This window comes from Temnothorax americanus, unplaced genomic scaffold (genome assembly GCF_048541705.1).
Source record: "Temnothorax americanus isolate GAGA-0224 unplaced genomic scaffold, ASM4854170v1 Scaffold11, whole genome shotgun sequence".
In the NCBI taxonomy this organism is placed as follows: Eukaryota; Metazoa; Arthropoda; class Insecta; order Hymenoptera; family Formicidae; genus Temnothorax; species Temnothorax americanus.
In genome coordinates this window covers 3519292-3538843 of record NW_027509242.1, presented here as the reverse complement: position 1 = coordinate 3538843, position 19552 = coordinate 3519292, and the positions used below count along the sequence as shown (strand labels likewise).

General features: G+C 43.3%; 1 protein-coding gene across 1 annotated transcript in view; it reads right to left on the bottom strand.

The window, feature by feature from the left end:
* LOC143905691 (uncharacterized) overlaps positions 1-19552 on the bottom strand; it is a 262762-nt gene that overhangs the window by 203359 nt on the left and 39851 nt on the right. The gene's annotated exons all lie outside the window — the stretch shown is intronic.

Here is a 19552-nt window from a genome sequence, read left to right as displayed (position 1 = left end):
ATCAAAAATTAACAAAATTCTTCTGCGAGAAGAATTCCCAAAAAGATATTAATTTCGCGATTAGAATTCTTATCTTCCGCTGCTACAAAATAAATTTGCTCATTAAAAAAATTCCTTTAATAATACTAAAGATTATTTTTTAATTTAAGATGAAGAAGTTCATGTGTCGAAAGCGTTGATGTCTATAGGTTCTCGAATGCGCATGCCAGAGGAAACGGGACGAAAGGATCGATGAAGAAGATTGCTCGGGATCTCGGCGAGACCTCGATACGCATAATGGAACGTCCAGAGGTACGATGTATGCACATACACACGAAAGACGATACCTCGACTCTTCTTCACCTTCCACGCCACGTTCTTCTCTCGCTCACGCACAATCGGGTTCCGTTAACGCACCGGGGGGTCCGGCAGCAACTCCGGTCGGTGAGAAGAAGCGTTAAAAAAAAGCGCGCCGAGCACAAAACTCACTCTCGATGCGTACGGCCGCATGCGTACGAGACGCGACGAGAAACGTATGTATATGCATAGGCTCTCTCTCCCGACTTGCGGTTGAGGTAAGAGACCTGGCCGATTATCGCGCCAGGGCAATCTCTCATTATCATTCCCGACACTCTTCTTTCTGCTCCCTCTTACGGAATCGCCGCTTTTTGTGCTCGCCCACTGCTCAGCGGATGCTACTTTACACGGACGTCGCGTTCTCTTCCTCTCCGCTTTCTGTCGCGCGCACGAAAACCTCTCCATCCCTGACCCGCGCAAGCTTTCGCGTGAGTCTCGCGATTTTTTTCGAAACCATCTTTCTCGAGATAATTTTTTGTTTATAACTCTTTGTATAAATTGCAGAGATGAATTCAACGACTATCAATTTATATAGTCAATAACGAGAATGCATGGGTGTGAAATGGTATCTTTTCGAGGTAAGCATAACATATTCATCATTGTCATCATTTCCTCATATATTCATTAAAATCCAGAAATATGATTGAAAGAAATATCATATGTGTGTAGTATATCTTTAATCAAGATCACTTTAATAAAAATCTAAATATAATAACTACACGCGCCACAAAATATACCACTTTATACATTTCTCTCAAACAGAAGTACTTTCCAACAATCTCAGATGGGGAACTCGTCCATCTCGAGCTGCTTGATCTGAATAATGATTCCCTGCATTGTCATCGCGCGATTAAGAAAAAAAAACTCATTATTTCGCGAGACGGTATACGGGGGTCCTTATGCGCGAGACGAAGGAGGATAATCCCCGAATACCCTGTGGCGGAACAATACGATTTGTTTGCTATGCAAAATCCATTGAATTGCGTGTGGTCAATTATATTATGTTAAGTAGAGCATACGCGCGGCCTATGACGTATCGTGCCGTGAGATCTCCGTCCGGGCCCGGTGGCCCATTCCTCGGGCTCCTCTAATAACGCATTGTGCCCCTCGCGTGGCATATTAGGTTTATGCTAATACGCCGCGCCGAAGATGCGTCGATCGAATCTCTTTTTCTTTCTCTCCCGCGCTCGGCGCGGTTTCTCGCAGCCGCAGCCGCAGCCGCAGCCGCGTGGGCCGTCTCATATAATGGATGAAAGCCGCCGCGGAAGTCGCCGCGACGCGCACCGACGACTCCCGATTCCAAGGTCGAGGGCCCTGGCCCTCTCTTTCTTTTCGCGACCGAACGCGAGTGCTTGCAGATGCGAGCGCGATTTAATTGCAGCGTCGAGTCTGCGTCGAGTCTCGCAAGTTTTATGAAAATTACGTAAAATTATATAGCGCCGCGCGCTTAATTACAACGTGTGTCAATCATCATTCATGACCACAGGTACATCGCTCTTGCGCGAAAGAAGTGACACGTGTGCGAATATTAATATAAATATTAACGATCCCCGGCCGTCCAATCAGGCCGGCTACATAGTCGTATCGATCTCGATACAAAGAAACATTTTCGAACTGGAATGCCGCGTGAAATTTCGGCCGATATTTGCATTTCTCTCGTCATGCTGCTCATCACCGTGTAAATCCCTGGTCCGGGGGATCCAATACAATGGCCCGGGCGAAAGAGAAAGAGAACAGTGGGCGTGAGACCGGAGAATGAGAGAGGCGAAAGATAATTGTACGGACGGCTAATGGAGTTCGGGAAAAATGAAGCGGCGCTCACCAGGTGGGTCCGCTTTAAATGCATCAAATCGCTGCTAAGTGAGGTCCAATGTGAGGACCAGGTGAAAGATGGCCTGCCTCCTTATCCTGCCTCCTCTTACTCCCGGGTAGGGCGTGGGTCAAACGGTTAATTATTATATTGCCCATTAAGCGAACAATTTTTCATTTTCGACGGTGCTGCACGCCGAAATGTCTTATCCGCTTTCAAAACGTAACTACGAAAATCATCGCCCAAGGTGAGCGAACTTTTGAAAACCCTGTCGACATCGATTAACGCTGCCCGAAGGCTTGCGCGTAACATAAATACAAATTTTAATGACCTGAGACTAGAAAGCGTCTAAACGTTAAATATAACTATAATATAATCGTTAATTACAGAAAAATTTTTAATTCTAAGTGTATCGTACAATGATATAAATCAAACTAATGTAAATTAATATAATCTCATCTTGAATCTGAACTTGTGTCTCTGTTTTTAAACTTGTGCTAATCTTTTATATTTAAAAATATTTACGGGAAAAAAGATTGTCTGATGGTAAAAAGATCATTTCTTTTGCAACCCACAAGTGATGTCATCGAGATACTCAATAGATCTAAGCGTTTGATTATCAATCGTTTAACTTTAAACAACGTGAAATATTGAACCTTATATTTTTGTTACATACATACGTCTAGCTATGGATGTAAGAATTTCCGACGACAAGAGGACGAAGGAATTTTGCGGTGAAGAATTTTGAAAGATGGTGTAAGACGAGCCGCGAGGAGTATCATGTCTCATCCAGAGAATCTACACCGCGACAACGCCAATCTGGTCGGACAAATTATAATTTCCCGACCGGTTCGGGACGGACGGCGACGTTTAAAAAAGCGGAGGGGCTAGTTCACGAAAATTCCACGGGCGCTCACTTTTATTTCGACGTGAACAAGCGGCTTCTCGTGTGGACACACGAGCCGCGTTAAACTACACATGCCTGGACGTATTTCTCTTTCTCTCTCTCTCTCTCTCTCTCACTCTCTCTCTCCGCCGCTCTCGGGTATCTTCCTTTATTTCTCGGAAGATACCTCCTTAAAAAACGTGATCCACGCTGCATACTGAGTCCCGTTGACTTGTCCCTCCCTAATCTTAACGTCTCGTGTCGAGCTGATTAGCCCTTGTTTACAATCGGCCAGCTTTCCAAGGGCCGCGGCCACGAAATTTCGTGTCCCGGCAAAAATAATGTCCTTCGGGCGGTATCGGCCCGAGACATTCGGAAGTGGTGTCGTTTGGGTCTAGGCCTTGATGTTGAGCGCGCAAAATTATGGTCGGCATCTCGTGAGTTATCGCGCGGCTATTTACGGGCGAAAAAAACTATACGAAAAGCGCCTCGTATCCGTCGCGCGCGGCATAGACGTCTCGTTTTTGTGGTTTTAGCTTGCGAGATTATAAATTTCATGTCAAGAATCAAGAATTAGTCAGGAGTTTGGTCAAGAATTAAATGAAAAAGTGAGAGAGAGAAAAACGCGAGAGAGAGAGAGAGAGAGAGAGAGAGAGAGAAAAGGAAATAATAAACGTATAGGTATAGAAACGAATACAAATAGCAAAATAATCGATTTTCATTCATCATAAACGCGGCGCGTCGTAGCGAAGATAAGCGTATTTGTGCAAAGTTATAAAGAGCTCGAAAGTTTTTTGCGGTTACGGTATATAAACGTATAGCCTCTCGTTACATCTAGATTTTACGCGGCTCGCGTGTACCGTCACTTAATATCGAAATAATCTGGTATATTTTACCATCGCATACGGATATATACGCTTTGCACATTCTTGGCGGGATGCGTGAGTTGTCGCATCGCATTTGAGCAACGATGCGGGTAAGATATGAACCTAGGGGACGTATTCCCTCGATTCGCGGATCTATCGCCCGTATCACCTTCATACATCAGTTTCATATAACCGAACGATAAGGATGATAAACTATGGTAAAGTTACCGCCTGAAAATCCTTGATAGAAAAGAACGTATGTACAAAGAAGAGACAAAACTCGTAAAAAAAAAGTATAACTATATTCTACCCACTTATTAAACCAAAATAAATATAATTTAATATGCAATGCGGTTAATCATCGCTAAATCGATATCTCGATATTTTTGTCAAAAAAAAAACTCACGAATTTGTAAGATGATGCATCGTTAAATTCGATGTGACAATGACAATTGTGCACATTATACAAAATTATTAAGTCCGAGACAAAAGAATTAATGTGGATTCATTTTCGCGTAAAAAATAAAGTTTGAGATCTAAATATAGTTTGAGAATTTACGAGAAAGATTAAATATCTCCCTCTTGTGTAATGGAACGAATTTAAAGAGTCGCCTCTCGAAGGATTACGCAAATAGTTTGTCATGTCGCCGGGGAAGGAATCTAATTTGTGCCTTGGCCGAGACGATACGATCTGAAATCTGATTAATGCGAAACTATGTAAATGCCGGGGGGCAGGAGGAGGAGGGCTCGTTCAATTATACAGTACGTTTTATTCCCGATGTGCATAGCGGACCGTGCTTCTTTTTTCAAACAACTTTCCATGCAACTTCGGACGCGCCGCCGAGAGAGCCTATTAAAGTGCAGGCACGCGATTTACTGAGTAGACAAGAACCAGTTTTGCGTATAAGTGGGTGTCGGGAAAACTCATTTGGAATCTTGCCCGAAAATAGCGCTCGAGCGCTCGTATGAGCGGCATTCTTACATGCGGACATCGTCCCCCCCCCCCCCACACACACACACACACACAGTTGATCCTTCCCGAAATGAAATTCCCGTTAAATCAAAAGTTCGATTTCGTGTTGTAAAAGTTATTAAATCCAGCATGGGAAGACGCTCTATATTGAACCAATCCACATATTCATAATTTTTTTACAAGATTCATAAAAAAAAGAGAGGAATAAACTGTTTCTCTTCAATTCATGCATTTTGAAACAGTGCGTCCATGACAAATATCTCACAATCTTTCTTTAACTCTCCTGCTCATTATACAATATTTCTGAAACTACGTTTATATTTTAGTGGCTAATCAATGTCACGTAAGTGTATCGCTGTATTAGTCCGCTTATCGTAAATATGCCCTACCACGTCTTCACTGACAATACTCTTTAAATTCGCGCAAATCTGGCACGAGGATAACTCAATGATGTATTTTATCATCAGCAGCTGGAGAAAGGAGAGAGAGAGAGAGAGAGAGAGAGAGAGAGAGAGAGAAAATAGCAAAAAAATAGCGCGGAAAAAAAACAGCACCGCGAGGCTAGGAGAAAAAGACGGAACGACGGACGGAAAGAGAGAGAAAGAGAAAGAAGCGACGAAAGAGTGAGGGAAAAGAAGAGGATTAGAGAGAAATAAACATACCTGACGGTTCGCGCGAGCACGGCGGCGGTTTATTATTTCGTCTGTGGCGAAGCGGAGCCTTGTTAACCGTCCCGGGGACCAATCGGAGACTCTCTACCATGGACGCCCCGACCATCGTCCGACCAATGGGTGCACGTTGTGCCACGTACACGCTACATCGCGTGTCGGCCCAGCACCTCCTCTCGCATCGCCACCCGGAGTCGCGTGTGTGTTTCCCTCCGCGCGCGCGCGCGCGAGAACCCTTTTACGCAACCTTCTCCTTCGTTTCGCGGTGTCACGCCGGCGGTGTGTGGATTACGGCGCGCGCGTACGTGTGCACGCGTACATACGTGTAGTACGCGCGCCTTCCTTCGTTCGCTCGCTCGCTCGTCCGTTCGTTCATCCGAGCGACGGCGATGTGCGCGCGAACCTCGACGTCGCTCGGCGCTTTTGTTTTATTCGCGAATCCTCTTCTTCGTTCGTGCGGACGCGCGCTTCGCCTCCGTCTCGCTCCTGCCGTCTATCCGTCGCGCGCGCTCTCTCTCTCTCTTTCGAAAAAACAGAGAAAGAAAGAAAGAGAGAGAAAGAGAGTAAGTGAGGGTGAGAGAGGACAACTCGAACGTGCCCTCCGCGCGGCAAGGCTCATCCCGCCCTGCCGTCTCAACCCCCCTCGGCTCCAGCCCGTCCTCGTCCGGCGCGCGGGCACACATCCCGACTACGCGCGGAACGCACCTCGGTGCGTTCGCACACCTCTTTGCGCTTATCGCGCCGGATTGCAAAGAAACGCGAAGGAGAGCCTAACGAGCACGCACCCGTGACAGTCCATTATCGATTCTGCACCCCGCGTCACCCCTTTTTTTCCCCCATCGTTCTTTTTCTGTCTAACGCGGGAATGTAGAATCGAAGAACCGCTACCACACTCGGCGGAACTCATTTCGCGACTCCACACGTGTCTTTCCGAGTTCCTCGAATTCATAAATTCTCTGGGTCGTAATCGAGGTCCAACAATTCTATTTTACATTTTACTCGCGGCTCGTGTTTAACGCGCTGTACAACGATAAACAAGCATTGTGAATTATGTAATTTCATATTTCGTTGAATCAAAGCAGAATTTATGTATATAGATATGTTAAAGTAAAGTAGAGATGCATATAAACAATAATTACATTAAGGATGTATCATCGGTACAGTCTTAGATGTATAGGACATAATTTTCAAAGCGCTACCAAGTGGATAAAAATTTGTGAGAATGTTCTTTTACGTAAAATCCAGTGAATTAAAATCGTTATATCTCGGCAACCGTTTAGTGGATTTGTTTCTACTTTTTTGTAGCACATCAGGAAGACTAAAAGAACATTCTTACAAATTTTTATCCACTTGGTAGCGCTTTGAAAATTATGTCCTATATACATCTAAGACTGTACCGATGATACATCCTTAATAAAAAAAATGAATTCTGAGAGGATAAATCAAGTTTATCACGTATCTATGCACCCGCGACGATATTATTAATATTCTACAACGTAGGACTATAATCTCCAACGCAAATCGATACGCACCGATTTTCTGCGGGCGAATAGGTCGAGACTGGCAGATATAAGGTTCTTGTTCTCGGACACCTTTATCCCCGAGATTTACTCGCGGATACTATAATTTACGTCGACAAATTCGCTTCTTTTTTTATCATCGCATACTTCAGTCAACTCCGCCGGCGGAGTTTGTTGTCGAGTTAATGACTCGTTAACGAGCTCGGGCCGCCTCGATTATCGCACCACGTTGTCCGATATGACGGGTCGTATACGCTCGCAAAACACAACTTGCTATCCGCCAGCGACTTGCGCAACGCGACCGGTTCGCGTATGGTGCATGATGACCACGGGCGTTTTCGTCGAATCGGATAAATACCGATACCTATATCGCGGAGATCTTAATTATTTTACTTTACTTACCACCGCGTGGCGACCGATCGCCACCTTGTTCGCAAATCGACGCGGGCGGCGCTCTGAAATGTTCACGGTTCGCGCTTGCGAGCTTTGGTATCCGCGACAATCACGCGTACGCCCGCGCTCTTGTCACTCGTTAATAACGCCCGGATAATTTTTATACGTGTAAAACGCCGAGAGAGACCGCTAACGACACTCCAACTGAGGCAGCTGAATCGCTGCGTAACCGGAGGTTTATGATAATCGTTTGAATGTCAATTAACCCGCCAGCAGTTAAATTCGCAAATATGTATCTATAATATGCTGGACAAAATAATGAAAAATTGATAACCCACGGTAAACGGTGCAAATATTGTACTCAGCTTATACGTCAAGAAAACGATGTAAGATTTGCTAAAAAATTATGGATTGTACGATTTTATGCGTACGTTCAACTATTATTATATCCTCTTAATTAATAAAACAGTAGTAAAAGTAAATTAAAATAAGCACTCAACAAAAAATTCTTAAACTTGGTTTAAAGAAACCTAAAAATCTCTAAACTTATCTCTTAAAGAAATATGTACATATATATATATATATATATATATATATATATATATATATATATAATTTAATAATTCTATCTTATATATATAAATATGTAGATATATGTATATATAGCTTTTACACGCTTTCAATAAAAAGAAATCAAAATTTAACACTGGTATGTAATAAATAGACATTGTGTCTTAAATGTTCGTATGTTCACTGTGTTCGCAATTATGAGAAATATCTTGTCGCTTCCAGAGTTAATAAGCATAACGACGAAGCCTGCGATCGTCTCGTTTGTGCTAATGTGGGAATGTTTTCGGCGGGTAACCGAACACTCTTTCGTTGCATATTTAAAATGTTAATCGCGGCCGGGCGACGACATGCCTCCCCGAATATACGGTCGCTTCGTGAATAGCTTCCGAGATCGGGGGAAACGATTCTTTGAAACGATGTGACACCTCGCGTGATGTACGAGCGCACATTGGAGTACTTGTTAATTCAGAGACGGCAGTTTCCGTAGGATGCCACAACGGTTAATGGCTGTACATTTTGAGTAACGTCTTCGCGCCTCGCCGGGATGGACGCGCGCATGAAAATGTCACCGCCCGCTGCGTTTTTATCCCGTATTATCGTGCTACTTTGTACTCGATGGACAACGAAGAATCGTGTCACGTAGTTGTTAAGCTGATGAACTCATCGTAAGCTGCACGAAAATATCATCGATCGAAATTACATTTCGATCGATTGAAGCGTGTCTCTCGCATCAACGCTAAAAAAAACAATGCCGTTGTGATATTTTATGTAACATTTATAAATCTTTGTTAAGAAAAAAACTTAAATTTTGTCATAAACTTTATACTTAACTGCAGGCGCAACAGGAAATTGTTTGAGAATTTTTTAATGAACCGGTTTAGAGATCTCTAAATCAGTCTAATATCTTAGGTATTATTTCAACGCGCGGTGCAAAATTACCTTTTTCAAAAAAGGTAAAAAAAAGGGCGTATCGGCGTATCACTCTAATATCTTACGTATTATTTCAATATCTTTTAAGAATATTTAGTGCGTATCAAGAGTGTGTCAAACGAGTTAGATCGTATCTTAATACACATTTATGAACTGAGACAGCTGAGTAACGCTGGAACTGTACGTTTGCATACAGGAAAACATATTATGTCTACTGCAACGGGCGCGATATAATTTGTCGAATATATAGAGGCGGATATTATCGCGAATCAACGTAAGCGGATAAGCCGCAATCAATAATCAAAATCAAAATTAATCGAGAACGCAAGGCATCATCCTGATTTTCAGGCACGATTCTAAACTGAGTTATCTTGTTCCGCTAATCGACTTCCGATGTGACTCTATCGGTCGATCGATTCTTTTTGCGGAATCGCGCGCGCGTAAAACGCGCGATAACATCGGCGACGAAAATTCTGCATGCTCAGGTGTCGCATCGACACACGGGGCGTGCCGTGCGAGCCCGGTCGCGAAGCACGTGTTTCGGGAGAGGACGCGCAATTAGCATAATTCCAAGGAAATCATCTCCCACGCGGCGCGTCTCGCGTCTCGCGTCGCGTCGCGTCGCATCCGTATATACGAGCGGCCGGCGGCGCTTGACGAGAAATTCGACGATTTGTGTGAAAACTTACGAGACGGCCGCCATACCCGGGAGATCAAACAGTCGCACGGCGCGAGGCAAGTCACGTATAGACATTGTCATATGGGATGACGGAGGTAGGTGGACGAAGGAATACGGTTACAAGGACTCGCATTTTTCGGAAACGCGCCGCGATGCATCGAGTGCGTGCCATCAGTATGCACCGCGCTGCATATGCATTATGTCAGCGGCCGCCGACGATTCCTCACAGCATCGCCTGATAATCCCTCGAATCTACGATAGAATCGGCTGTCGGCCCCCGACTATAAATCGTGGGTGGTATCCCTTTACTTTGTATCCCTTCTTCGACGAAACAATTACGATAGGTATTCTCACTTTTGATAAAACGCAAGAGGCTAAGATATTTATTCTTTACACTCATCGAGATGAAAAATAAATTATCATGCAGGAATTCTACTTCTTTAAAGAACTCTCATATTTTCGAATAGAATGTAATTTTAAATTGTATAATAATTAACGCTTAAATCAAAGTCGGCAAACGAAGATTTTTAAATAAAAAGTTATTGAAGATTCGAATGTAAGAATGTACTTGTTAAATTTAGAAAGAAAAAAGAAATCCATATAAAAATAATTAACAAAGCTTACAACAAACAGTACGAGATATAAAAAAGCTAAAGTGTTTATAACTTCCTTGGACATAATAAAATAAATACAACGCGTTGCGAAATGTTGCGGAACATTTGGTAAAATGCATTTTCCTGCACTTATTTTGAATTGTTTTAGAAAGTTTTTTTTAACCATATATCACAAAGGCTCCAACTATCGAGCAAACTCGCTGTAAATATTCCTAAAGGCTTATCGAACGCGACCACCTTCCGTGAATGCTCGTTCGATCGCGACGTCGTCCACGTAGCATGATTCTCGAATTTTTGTCAGGAACGTAGAAGGAGTAACACGTACGCGAAGGTGACACGCGTCGCGTGACGCTCTCGCTGTGAGAACGTGTGACTGCGAGACATAAGCCGACGAATTAATGGGGTTATTTTTTTATTCAACGGCACGGTACTGACCACCACTACTCCCTCGTCCACCGCCTGTCCGTCGCCTCTCTCCTATATGTACCCTTATATACTTTATTTTACTTTATAGAATCCACGTCATAGAGCCGCGTTAGCCACGCAGCGCGTGAAACTCACCCGCTATCTCGCTTTATAAAACGATCTGGTGCCTCGTCAACGCCGATCGATCTCGCCGTGTTTCCGAGGACGTACGCGTAGTTCGCGTTTCGTACATTAGGAAATTATTATCGTCTCTGTCGAATGTATCATTTTAAGCCCTCACATATTTGTCACATATGCCCTTTTCGCTTCGCTCTCTCGACGAAACCCATTTGGAATAAGATTGAACGCCGCTCATTCGCGAAGAGATATACGATTTCTCTTCGGATTTTCGGTGGCTAGAGCTTTTCAGTGGCGTTGTCATTTTCCATCGTGCGCGTGCGTGCGCCCGACTCTATTATTATATACGGACAGTCGCATTATCATGGATGCGGGACAAGTCACTGATTTCGATCCGACGAGTTGGAACTAATGGCCGCCACGAAAGCGCGAAGTTTTCTCTCTCTAATAAAAATAAAGAAAAAGCTCGCGTTGTAGCCAGACAGGCTTCGTGTGCCATCGGCATCGATCGCGATCTATCACGAATTGAAATTCATATATACGCGCGCGACTTCTTTTTATCGTCGCTCTATCCGAACGCGGAAGCATCACGCTAACTGTTTAGTAATTAGGGCTTTGCGAAGCCCATATGCAATGCGCGCGTTCGTATATATACCCTCGATTATTAACTACGATCTGTACAGGTCGCGATAACGGTCGACAAGCTCGTTTATTTAAAGATATAAACGTCGAAATTAAATGTATCATTTATCTTTGTTAGAGGAGTATACATAACGAGGAAATTCGTGAAATTTTTATCAATCTTCCGAAAAGGCCGCGGAATTTTGACGAAAAGTAATTGCCAATACCATAAATAATCGCGCTAATTGTAAATTTATGACAAACATTAATTGAGTACGGAGAAAAGTATCTGTACCTATCAAGTACCTGTTCGATTAATTATTATTTGATAGAAGAGACTGTCATTTTTAATACAGGTGACTCTCGAATAACACGGTACTTGAATAGCACGGTAAAAAATTGTGACAATCATACTTTTAAAAAAAGTTTTTTTAAATAATCTGTTGAAACCAAAAATAATCAATTTTATATAAATCTGGGGTCTTTAATTGTAATTTTCAATAGCACGAAACCACGTAATTGTGTTATTCGAGGGTTATTATCTGTTATTTTATCAAGGATAGTAGGAGAATTTTAATACACCAAAAGTTTGCGTGATAAACGGATAGCTCGACGTTCACACGAAAGAGAATAATGTATAATAACTCGAGTGTTATTTCGACGTCGAAATATAAGTCCATTCTTCGTCGTCCGATCGTTTTATGACGTGCGAAACAATCGTGTCTCAGTGTCCCCAAGGACAGTCACCGTCGGTCACCGGGTCGAGTCCTCGTTACGAAAATCCGCGCTCGTAATTGCCCAAGTCTTATTGAAATGTATAGCCGACCATAGATGACAATATCCCAGAACCTCACCTCGCGCGCATTATTTCACAGCAAAAATAATGTAATTCTGGTCACACTGCGAGAACGAGAGATTCTTATCGCGACGTGGCTCCTCTTCGTGGTGCCTATATGACGCCTCAGCGCTTCCACTCGTCACGCATATCTCTCGTTCCGAAGCGTGTCCGCGATTGCAGCAGCCTCATCCGTGGAACGGGACCGGAGAAAAATAATGGGGGAAGAAGAAAAAGATACAGCTGTCGAGAGGTAGTCGTAAAATCTTAACGAAGTGCGCACGGCACTTCCAAACTCTTGTAAATTTGCGAGGTATATTTACCTCGTAAATTTATCTTTCGTAAAATTAGAAAAGATTATCAATTATATTTCTCATAAATATTTCTTTGTCGCAAACAAAAAGCAGAAGTTGAAAAACTTCGTGTTCGGAAATGTATTTCGAAACTTTGTCTTGCGCATTTTATCGGTCTGATTTACCCGTTTTGCCTAAAAACCGGCCAACAATTTCCAAAAAGTTAGTGTTTCACGGCAGATAGTGTCGGATAACGATAATCGCTATGACTACACCTGGACGAACGTAAATTAGTCGAAATCTCCGAGCATCTCGCGCGTGTAACAGGATACAACTCCATAACGTTCCGTCGTCCGAATCCTGCCCCATTCGGATCTCCCCTTTGAAATATAAAACGTTAGAAATGCAGGTCGAAAAAACGTAATGGAGGCCTTCGGATGCATTTTCTAGTTGACGATGAGTCTCTCGTCCCGAATGACGTCAAAGTTATTCTCAAATACGAAAATATTCGGAACTCGAAAAGAAATACTTTTAATTATATATCAAACCAATATTTTCTATTAATCACTGATGAAAAAATTAATATATATTCCGTGACGCACATTTTTTCGCTACATTGATTTATCTATGTTGGGTAGAATAAACGAATCGTAGATTAGCGATCACCTCGGGGCGAGTTTCTCATTGGTAAAATTTACAGGCAAACCAATGGCGAAGGTATATACACCGGCGAGACGTTGTCAACCCCGATCGGCGCTTCTTCCTCGCTCGTGAGTGCATCTCATCGAGACAAATGGGTCAACGTACGACAGCTGACTCAAAGCGGATGAATCATCGTGCGCATCGGTTGTAAGTTGTAACCATCCGTCCTGGCATGGCGTACCGGAGACTCTCGCTTCGTACTTCGCCCCGAGAAGAGAAATTGAAAAAAGCAAAGAGGTAGAAGCACGCCGACGAAATTTACGAAGCACGGGACTGTCACGGTCTAAAAAGTGACCAAGAATAATCGCGTAATCATCCCAAGTATATTTACAACGTTATTCGACAGCCGCCTCATCGACGCTCAAAGCCTTCTTATTCTAATGTATATGTTACAGTAAATGTATTTACACTTACAAGAGCTCTAATTTATAAGTGTGAGTGTAGTGAGATAAAAGGGTAAGGAGCTGCGCCCCCACCCTCCAAAAAAAATTAATCTAACCCAACCTAATCTGTATCAGTGTAATAATGATATTGCTTATTAAAAGATATAAATTTGAAACATTAAGTGTATACATTTACTGATATTTCACGCTTTTACCGTGACATATACATTATCTACATTTTCAAATTGCACTACACTGATTACATAATATTCCCGAATAAAAATAATCTAATAATAACAATCTTAATACGTAAAACTACTCTATATTTTTATATTTCTGTTAATCTTCCTCTTCTCGAAACTTCAGGCAAAGCAAGCTGGTTTCTCTTATTTTTGAGGAATCATCTCGCATTGCGCTCGCGATGTTGTGTGTCTCTGGAAACCATATGCTTGCCCTCGCGAAGTGAGGTCGGAGCATAAAACATCCTCCGCCGTGGTTAACGGTTTACCTGGTGCTTCTCTTCGCGTTTTATACGACAAATCGCATGAATTACGTCATCGGAATTTTGTCGCGCATCACGTAATGTCTAGGTACAAGTACGACTCGTCACGCTTTAATGAAATGCGGAGTAGAGATGTAAGGTGCATAAAGCGATTTATTTTGAAAAAGAATCAACACCAGAGCAGGAATAAAATTAGCATGCTCGTAAATCTTCATGCTGCATACTTCGAAATGTCGTTAGTGTCGTCGCCGATAAATCCACGTATCACAGTGTATCAATTTTAATCCAGAAATTATTGTGACAAAAAAAATACATCTTTATTTTGCATTCAGCGAATTAGGATTAACGGATAAATTAGTAAATAGAGCTTTTTTTTTTAATCTTTAGCGATTAAAAAACGTAGAAATATTCTACTTTATTTATGCTCGACTAAAGCAATTTTTTTTTTATCACTCGTAAAAATATTTATTCGAAAGTTACGTCGGATGATTTACTCGAGCGCAGAAACTTAATCTCGGTTTAAGATAGGACTATGTGAGGAATCCTGAGCGGTCTGGATATCACCGTCGAATTTAGACGAGCGTTCTCAATGACTATTAAATAACGGTAGTTCGCGACTTAGGCGAAACAGAGTACCTGATTGACGATGACTTCAGTATCACAACCGTCTCGATATCAAATCACATCAGTTTCTGCCTACAAAGGCGGAATTTAAAGAGTAATTTCGAGTTCTGAATTCGGATCGGATTGTAGCTAAGATACGGCACGGCCTACGTCATAACAGGTTCAGAATGTTATTCCTTCGGAATTACGTTTCCAAATATGACGGCGATCCGCGAGATAAGAGCGAGGAGAAACCGACCGTGCCGACTACGACCATGACAAGCACCGCTGGATCTCGCGACGAATTCCCGACCGCGGAACAATGTAATATACGTCGTGTGTGCACGAGTACGCAGGAGATCGCGCGGAACAATGTGCGGTCCCGGGTCGAGGGTACGTTACGTAGCGGAGAAGGAAGACGAGGCAGAGAGAGCGAGGACGAAGGGGGAAGGGGGGGAGGAGGAGAGGGGACGGGGTACGAGAGAGTCACGCACGTACGCTGGGCCTTATCGTCGCGTTCACATCCGCCGACTCGAGGCGAATAGAGAGAAAGCGGAGAGGGCGGACGGAGAAGGAAAAAAAAATGCCGGATTCCCAGGATCCGCGCGGTCTCCCTCCCGGGGGCGGCGAACGCGCGTACGCCAGTAATGCGGAAGAGATTTCGTGCGGGGTTAACTTCGCGAAGTGTATAGACTCTCGAGACTCTCGAGAGACCGGCCTCTACCCACACGGCCAATTTGTGCACCGCCGCGGCGCTGCTTGATTAATGCGCGACGCAACGTATCGCGGTAAGTTACGAGAGAGAGAGAGAGCTCGAGGAGAAGACGTCAGGAGCATCCGCGACGATCTCTCGCGACAGCCGAAAGTTTCGCGAGAAGGGAAACGCCTAATTCACGGAAGCATGTTGTAATCTTAGCTTTTCTCAAATTGCCGGTAATTGCGATCAAATACCGGTCGCTATGTGGTTTCTAGAGCAACTTTAGATTTGTCGAATGGAAGCGAGAATTCCTATTCTTAATAAAGCACCGAAATTGCAGTGTATTAAATTACGACAAAGATATGACAAGATACAAATATAATCAGGAAAATGAAAGATGGTCCAAGACTTCCTTTCGATCTATCTTATCTAAATATCTTTTTAAATGTGTGTTACACTGAAAAAAAATTGCTAACTTGACTAAATATTTTCAACTGATTATATTATTTTTTAATTGAAATATTTATTTAAATTAAATACAACATATATTAAATCTAACGACGTAATTTGACTCAAATACTTAAATAATCCAATTAAAAAAAATAATAATTAGTTGAAAATGTTTAGTCAAGTTAACAATTTTTTTTCTCAATGTATCATAATTAAAATATTGGGGTATTGCTCGACTACTTCTTAAATAACACAGCTCAAATAACTCTTAAAATTCATTGCCCGATAGACTCGCCCATACGATACTTAGAAACAATAACAAATAACAATTCGATGCATTATTCAAATTGTGGCATACGAACATGAAAGATTCGCGATACCAGGCGAGCAAACCAGGAAATATCGCGAGTATAGCCTGCTCTTGCCGCGAACTTGTACGTTTTCAGGGTATCCAATAAAGCTGACAATATAGGGAACGTTATGCAACTATGTGCAATGTGACTCTTTCTCCATATCTATGACCAGACTCGGCGCAGATCCTATCGGTTTCCGAAGGTTGACGATATCGCGCCGCAAAAAGTAATATACCACGGCAACTAAGTCGGGTTTATACGGACTTGGCGCGTGTGTCGTTGTACGTCGCATTAATGTCAATAGCATGCAATATGATCATTCGTAACCGCAAATTGTGCGTTGCGTTCTCACGATCGTTTTTCTGGCGAAATTGATGACTGTTGCGATCACGCAACATGCACTTGACACTGGAAAATCTGTTAAAAATTTTCAGAACCTTATGCGAAAAAGCGTTAAGTTTTCTTGCAGATCTACTATATGTCTGTATCCGTAATACGCAGCTTGCAAACGTATTGTTATTAATTCAAATAATGTCTTCAAGTCACCCGTGATTTTTTTTTATTTGTCGTCAGAGGCAACGCGAATATCATCAACGCGACTTCTCCGTCGCTGAAACCTCGAAGTGGGTTCAATCTATCGACTAGCTAATTAAATAATCCTCTTGGACGTGGTCGCGGCTCGTAGACGGTAGGAACAGGTCGATACATCTCATTGTAACAGGATAAACAGGAGTTGGGACACGGCGCGGTGGCTCGAGGAGCGACGACGAGGCAGGGAGGGCGAGCTGGAGGATGAAGCTGGAGGAAGAGAAGAAACCAAACGGTGGGTGGAGGGCGAGATCTCAGGAAGGAGGACGAGGAGGACGAGAAGGAGGAGAGAAGATCGGGGGACTTAGCTTTGGTTCGTGGGCCCACCGGCCGTTGGAATCCGAGATCGCGTCTGATCGCAATTAAGGCCCCGCTCCGGCTGCGGCTGTGAATATTTTATTCCAGTCGTTGTCTCCCTCTCTTCGTCTCTTTCCCTCTTTCTCGTCCCTTCCTGCTCCTTTTCCCTTAGTTTCTCTCCTCGCTCCGAGTCCTCTGTACGCCGGCAGTATTACACCGTGCATACACACACACACCGCCGCTTCTTCGTCTCCACCTCGAGACAACACGCTCGGATCCCTTCCTCATAATGCGGAGAACCCGCTTCGTGTCCCTCTTCCTCCCACCCGTACCCGCCTATGTACCCCCGGGTTGGGGGAGGCACCCAATTCGAAACGAGCGAATTTGAATACGGCCGGTCCAGGTCCAGAAACAATGGGGACATCGACGGACCACACGGGATGCGAGCAAATGGTCGAACAACCGCGGGACATGCGTTCCGGCAAGGGTTGCTCCTTTTTTTCGAGGCCGCGAACTACCCATGAAACTGCCGCTGGTGCCAACTATCATCAGGTTCGGCTCTTATTGTTACAGCCTTTGCCTTCGATATTAGCAGCGTTTGTAAATTTATTTAAGCACTGTTTAGATATTTAAATCAATCTTCGAGATCTTTTCGGAACAGAATTTAATAGACTCAATTATTTATAATCATAAATGTCATACTGATCAAAATAAAATTTTCTAATAAATATTCGAAAGATTCTCATCATAATTTTCACTATTTTCACCTCGATTTTCACCGACACTTCGCCCATCAAGCATTTTCAAAATTTCCAATTAAATTTTATAATATCTTTTATCATGCAATGTCAATACGACGAATGTAAGACGAACAGCTGCATTTGAATTTCATGCAGTCGCGTTTGTCTCTGACAAATAAAGTATCCTGCAATCTCCTACTGCATTTTGATATTCAGCGAGGGCCACAAATTCGTTATCGAGGGAGAGGTCGGTAATTCGGTGGTTCCTCGACAGGGAAGGAAAGGACGAGGATCCTCCGGGGGTACGAGAGAGCGAGGAAAGGAAGGACCTTTTGTGAAATCGATACCGGGCAAAGATGGTATCGGGCGGATCCAACACGTGTAACGTACTACCGCGCCGCCGGGACGAAATCAAATTTATTTTGCTGTTATTTCCAGCGAGGTACGGAGCCGCTGGTCCGCGAGGAAATATGGGAAATCGAACTTTCTGGGAGCATCGTCGAGAGGGAGGTCTTCAGGTATATTACCGCGGATGTAAGCGGTTACATCGCGATAACCGATGACAGCTGACTGGTCGCTTACAAATCGTACGAGAACCGGGAATCTACTATCCGCATTGCGGTCTGAGATTAAAGAGGGTAATAGTAATTTAAATTTAAATAGTAATTTGAAAATCTGGAAAATGTTAAACGCAAGAAAATCTGTGCTAAAAAAGTATCGTCAACTTTATGTGTCAAATCAAGTTTGCTGTAAAACTATTTCCTTCTAACTATATATGTCCTGCAAAATCTGACACCTATTGGCGACATTCAACTTTAACATAGCTTCGAGTAACATTAATTTCTCAAAACTAGACATTTCTATCATGACAAAGTAAGTGCCTACCGGTTAACCTTGTATCATGATAATTTATAGACGTGCTGTAAACCTCATAATCCAGTAATTTTTATTTACTTCATTTCCTATGTGAGAAAGAGAGAGAACGAATAGACGTATATAACAAACACATCGCCGAATTCCCGGTACGTTGCTGATTTACGACGGGCTATGTCGCGTCGAGTATCTTTTCCCACATTCGAACGAAAAATTATGTGCGGTTAGCGCCTGCAGGAGGATGCGGCTATAATAACCCACGGGAAACGTCTTACGGTATACGGGGACGTGACGGGTCATGTGAAAGACGGGGGATACCTGTCGGGGTTCATGGGGTGGTCCCGTGTCACGAGTGATCGTCCGAGTCGAGCGAGTCCACGGAGAGGGCCAGCCCAGGCTCACTGTCCAGAGGACCACTGCCACTAAAAAAGACAAGAGATCGGCCAACGGGGACAACTCATGCGGAATCGCTAACGAGCCGAGCGGACACCCGAACGATGGATGGCTCGAAGGACCAGAACCCGAACTCTTCGGGGCTTCGATACGTCTCGAGAAAATTCCACTTTTTGGCGCGCCCCTTCCCCCGTCCTCCCCTCGGCGAAGGGACGCCTGAAATATCTCGAGGCTTTCCGCTTCCGACGCTTTGGAGAAATAAGAAAAGGTGTTTCTAAAAAAATTGTTGTTTAATATTCGCTATCCGAATTATTCGCAGATATTTAACGATAAGGGAAAATTAGCAGTGAAGTAAAGCATGCGAGATATTTTATTAATAACATATAGCGCAAAAGCGAAACGATAATTAAGAAAATAAAATGTCTAGTCTTCTT